The 6213-nt window shown below is 40.9% G+C and overlaps 1 pseudogene; it reads left to right on the top strand.

The window, feature by feature from the left end:
• The first annotated feature begins 2638 nt into the window (after positions 1 to 2638).
• LOC105547859 lies at positions 2639 to 3115 on the top strand (annotated as a pseudogene).
• The last annotated feature ends 3098 nt before the right edge of the window (positions 3116 to 6213 follow it).

Below are 6213 nucleotides of genomic sequence, written 5' to 3' on the forward strand. Positions count from 1 at the left end.
AAAAAAAAAAAAAAAAAAAAGGCGCTGAATATCTCATGTAAGGATATCACACCACATACTGCTAGCCAAGGAAAAGATCAAAATTCAAAATACAGTTTCTACTGAATGTGTAGCACTTTTATACCATCTTAAAGTTGAAAAATCCAGCCGGGTGGGGTGGCTCATGCCTGTAATCGCAGCACTTTGGGAGGTGGAGGCAGGAGGATCACGAGGTCAGGAGACCGAGACCATCCTGGCTAACACGGTGAAACCCCATCTCTACTAAAAATACAAAAAATTAGCCGGGCGTGGTGACAGGCGCCTGTAGTCCCAGCTACTCGGGAGGCTGAGGCAGGAGAATGGCGTGAACCTGGGAGGCGGAGCTTGCAGCGAGCCGAGATCGTGCTACTGCACTCCAGCTTGGGTGACAGAGCGAGACTTCGTCTCCAAAAAAAAAAAAAAAGTTGAAAAATCCTAAGTTGACCATTTAAGTCAAGAACTGTCTGTACTTAATACTTGATCAATAATAGCAATTATTATTTCCTTTCTCTTCTATTATTTGACATCTTTCAGACCTTGGTACCTTCAGTGTCTAGCATATTATAAGTACTTCGTAAATGTTAAGTAAATTAATATGCATAACATAGGTTAGGTAAACAATTAATGAAAAATTTTAGAAAGTGAGTACATTGTTCTATTCCCTTTCCTTCAACACAGCAATCCAGACTGACAAGTTTGAGAACCAAGTAGGCTGGGCAGCAACTCATGTAGCCCTGATCTCTGGAATGCCACCCACTCCCTCTCTTCTTGTACCTTTCTTTATAATAGCACTCTACCCTTTAACGGCATAAACTCTATTCCCATGGGTAGGTTATTTCAAAAATACTATGATTTGCAATATTACAAGCTGACAAAAATAAATGAATAATTTCCCTTAGAACTGGCTCAAGGCCAGGCATGGTGGCTCACACCTGTAATCCCAGCACTTTGGGAAGCTGAGGTGGGTAGATCATTTGAGGTCAAGAGTTTAAGAACAGCCTGGCCAACATGGTGAAAACCTGGCTCTACTAAAAATGCCAAAAAAAAAAACCCCAGCTGTGGTGGCTCACACCTGTAATTCCAGCTACTCGAGAGGCTACTGGAGAGGCTGAGGCATGAGAATCACTTGAACCCAGGAGGCAGAGGTTGACATGAGCCAAGATTGCACCACTGCATTCCAGCCTGGGTGATATAGTGAGACTCTGTCTCAAAAAATAAAAATAAATAATAGAACTGGCTCAATCACTGTTCAGTAATCTGAGTTCAGCTAAAGCCTAATCTATGTCCCTTTTCTGATTCCCCAAGAAGGAAGTCAGATGCTAATCAAATGCTACTGAAGTTAATTCTGCACTAGAAACTGCAATTGTATAGTCAGTTTCTAACTAATAACATCTTATCTTCTCTCATTCTCTTGGACTCACAGGTGTCTTGGACTGGGAATCGATTTTCTCTAAGAGGAACCACAAACACTTTTCTTCCATGTTATCAATATAACAAGCTTATCATTTACCACCAATGTAATTTAGCCACATATGATCCTCAAACCAAAACAAAGACAAAACACTTCAGAGACCAATTAATTTCACAGTGAAATGTTTTAGGCTCAGGTTTCTCCTATTTCTCCTAACACTGTCCTATCAGTAATGTAACACACTAATCAGAATGGACAAGGCTGTATTGACATTTCACCACCAAGCAATTCAAGAGAAACAAAAGCCCTGAAGCTACAGTCTGACTGATGGTCAGGCACCACAATCTTAAGAAATACAGAGGGCCCAGATTATCCTATAACACAATTATTCCCAACATCACCATGACCCAAAGAAAACTTCTAACTACTGTACCACCAGCTAAGGACACACCTTTACACTAATGTTGTAAGAGTTCCTTATAAAAGGTTGAGTTAGGAAAAAAGACAATATGGAATTCTTTGCAAAAGTCTGGCAAAACAGGATGTTAGAAGGGAACACAGAAACCCTGTCCAGTAAAAATGATGAGAGAAGTTGCATTAGTGTGTTTTCACAATGCTGATAAAGATATACCAGAGACTGGGCAATTTACAAAACAAAGAGTAAGTTTAACTGGATTTAACAGTTCCGTGTGGCTGGGGAAGCCTCACAGTCAAGGCATAGGGCAAGGAGGAGCAAGTAAGGTCTTACATGGATGGCAGCAGGCAGAGAGGAGCACTTGTGCAGGGAAACTCCCCTTTGTAAAACGATCAGATATCTCGTGAGACTCATTCACTATGAAGAGAAAAGCACAGGAAAGAGCTGGCCTCATGATTCAATTATCTACCACCTGGTCCCTCCTACAACATGTGGGAGTTATGGGAGCTACAAGATAAGATTTGGGTGGGGACACAGAGCCAAACCGTATCATAAGTGTACTGTACATAAGTTCAGGGTAGTTTGGCAAAGTTTACCCAAGCCTCCAGCAATTTATCCCAAAAGAAAATATTCATAAAGCTATGTAAAAACTTACCTACAAAGTTATTCATCAAATGCTGCTGAAAACAGCAATAAATTGGAAAGAACTCAAATGTCCAACATAATCTCATAATCTGGTACAACCGTATTGTGGAAACTGTACACATTAAAAGCTACAGAGCCCTTTTCACAAGATGGCACCAAAAGCAAAGAAGGAAGCTCCTGCTCCTCCTAAAGCCAAAGCCAAAGCCAAAGCCAAAGCAAAGGCTTTGAAGGCCAAGAAGGCAGTGTTGAAAGGCATCCACAGCTGAAAAAAAAAGATCCACACATCACGCACCTTCCAGCAGCCCAAAACACTGCAACTCCAGGGGTAGCCCAAATATCCTCAGAAGAGCGCCCCCAGGAGAAACAAGCTTGACCACTACACTACTATCAAGTTGCCGCCGACCACTGAGTCTACCATGAAGAAGAGAGACGACAACACACCTGTGTTCACTGTGGATGTTAAAGCCAACAAGCGCCAGATCAAACAGGCTGTGAAGAAGCTCTGTGACCCTGATGTGGCCATGGTCAACTTCCTGATTCAGCCTGATGGGGAGAAGGAGGCATACGTTCAACCAGTTCCTGATTATGATGCTTGGGATGTTGCCAACAAAACTGGGATCATCTAAACTGAGTCCAGCTGGCTAATTCTAAATATATGTATATCTTTTCACCAGAAAAATAAAAATAAAAAGTTGCAGAACTATGTACATTTAATGACTTGGGAAAACCATACGTAAAGTACAACATGCAAATGACAACAAAGTGCTGCATACTACAGAATCACCTAATCTAACAACTCACAGGCAGGGCGCAGTGCCCACGCCTGAAAATCCCAGTACTTCGAGAGGCCAAGGCTGGAGGGTTGCTTGAGGTCAGGAATTTGAGACCAGCCTGGGCAACAAAGTGAGACCCTGTCACTACAAAAAATAAAAAAAATAGCGAGGCATTGTGGCTCACACTTGTAGTTCCAGCTACTTGGGTTGCTGAGGTGGGTGAACTCCTTGAGTCCAGGAGGTCAAGGCTGCAGTGAGCCATGATCGTGCCACTGCAATACAGCCTGGGCAACAGAGCAAGACTCTGCCTCAAAACAAACAAAAACTCATGTCCAATTCAAATTATGTTTCCATAAGCATAACTACATATGCTATAGGTGAAGTAGGATATAGTCTTATCCTACTTCACCTACAGATATGCCTGTCCTGTTCTGAAGGAACTCCCTCTGCTCACCTCTAATGAGAGACCTAATAGTCTAGGAAATACTTTCCCCTACTGCTTTTCCTAAAGCACTTAATACATAATTACACTGTTGACTAAATTTTTTCTTACTGAGAAACTATTTCTTCCCTCTGAGTCTTACAAGGTTTTGAAATGTTGAGAACAGAAAGTCACTGACATACTGTAGTTTCATGAAAGAGGATGGAATTACTACCTATCTTTTGGTGAAACTAGAAACAGAGCACTATCAGTCAGGTTTTTTAAAGCCCACATAATTATAAGTGACTTTTCTTTCTTTCTTTTTTGAGACAAGTTCTCACCCGACTGCCCAGGCTGGAGTGCAGCGGTACAATCTCGACTCACTGCAACCTCCGCCTCCTGGGCTGAGGCAATCCTCCCACCTCGGCCTCCCAAGTAGCTAGGACTACACACCCAGCTTGTTTTTTGTACTTTTAGTACAGAAAGGGTTTCACCATGCTGCCCAGGCTGGTCTCGAACTCCTGGGCTCAAGCAATCCACCTGCCTCAGCCTCCCACAGTGCTGGGATTATAAGCATGAGCCACCGCATCTGGCCTATAACTGACTTTTCTGTTACTAATACAGATTTGTGAGGATTTTATTAGACTTCTACCCCAACCTTCTCTCTTCACAGTGGTTTATCCCTTTGAAAAAGAGCTGAGCAGTATCACTAATATACAATTTTACCCTTTTTAAAAACTAATCTGAACCAATTTATGAGATAGTAATTTACACAAGTCACCCCATACTAAGGAAATATCTCTATCCTTAATAACATTATGTTTGAAGATGAAAGGATGAAACTTACCATGCAATCTCTTTCTTAGCCTACCAGTATGATGATAATCACACTTTTTAACAACAGTCAAAAATCAGATGCTGTCAATTTCTTATTACTAGTCCCAGAAAAGACACATCTATTTTCTTCTTGATTTAGAATAGGTTAAAAAGTTAATTTGGGCTGGGCACGGTGGTTCACACCTCTAATCAAACTGTGGGAGGCCAAGTGGGGAGAATCACTTGAGGCCAGCAGTTAAGAGATCAGCCTGGGCAACACAACACAGCAAGACTCCGTCTCTACAGAGCATGATGTTGCGCTCCTGTACTTTTACTACTTGGGAGGCTAAGGTGGGAGGATTGCTGGAGCCCAGGAGTCCAAGGCTGCAGTAAGCCATGATTATACATCAAGTTGCACTCCAGCCTAGGTGACAGAATGAGACCCCATCCCAAAAAGGGGGAAAAAGAAATTACAGAAGATATGAAGAAAAAAAAAGGTTTTACCCAAAAGCAAATCTATGCAAAATATCTTCAAAATTTCATGTTGTTAAAAAAAAAAAAATTCAAACCACAAGTATCACTCATAATGTATATCACATTCTTAGAGTTGCTTTACTAAAATCAGCATATCCATAAGATAACCCACTAGGATGAATTAAACAGATGGGCTCAGAACTCAGACCATCAGTTTGAAATTCTAGGTGTGCACCTACAAAATTTAAATACACTGGAAAAATGATTTCAAACAGGGCTTTCTCGTTTGAAACCGGTGGTTAAAGACAATCTCTACCCCATAGTGACAGAATTAAATGAGATAATACATACATAAAGTGCTTGGCTAAATGCCTCAGCACACCATGAGCATGCGACTCACCAGATTATTTATTTTATTATGAAAGTCAGTGTTTGGAGTGAAAAGAACAGAAAAACCACCTAAAAACAACTCAACATTAACTACTTCACGCTTCTTGACTATGGCTGTCTTCTCCTACATTCCCAAACACTGATCTAGGCTCTAAGTGGCTTATTCAGGTTGTAATAATGTCCTTACCAAACTTTCTGCCTCCTCTCTCTGCCTCCAAATTGAAAATTATTATATAAATGGCAGCAGGAGATACCTCTCCATTACTGTCCATGTGACACTACTTCACATTACCCTTGCAAGAAGTTCTCCCAAATTCAAGCAATTCTAGAAACTATTAAAGATACAAAGAACTTCACAAATAGAGTTTACTTAAAGGTTGGGAAACCATACACATGAAGTGTCTTGGCAGAGGTGATGGTGTCAAGGACCCCATGCCTATTCCAGCCCAGAGCTCTCTCGATCACACTGCATTACATTATTACATTCCCAGAGCTTTCTTGTTTGACACATAACTGTGCCAGAATTGGTTCCTTGTCTGGTATTCTGTCACTCTGTAGGAATTTCCAGTAAAATAAGATGAATTTTTATTGTTGTTAGTATTATGTTACGCACCACCAGAATAGCCAAAATAAAAATGGAAGACTTTATGAGCCCTAATGATGCTGGTACCTCACTATTTACAAATGCTGATCAGATGAGACATTTGTTTTGATAGTGAAGGCCATGCAACCCTGCATCAACAAAACTCCACTTGTTCATAAGCAAATAAAGAATTGCAGTAATTTATCCAAGTATTTATGGAGGTCTTATCTAAAGAAGTTCTTTTTAAAAAGTCAAATAAGAAGTCCA

This window comes from Mandrillus leucophaeus, unplaced genomic scaffold (genome assembly GCF_000951045.1).
Source record: "Mandrillus leucophaeus isolate KB7577 unplaced genomic scaffold, Mleu.le_1.0 Scaffold4, whole genome shotgun sequence".
NCBI lineage: Eukaryota > Metazoa > Chordata > Mammalia > Primates > Cercopithecidae > Mandrillus > Mandrillus leucophaeus.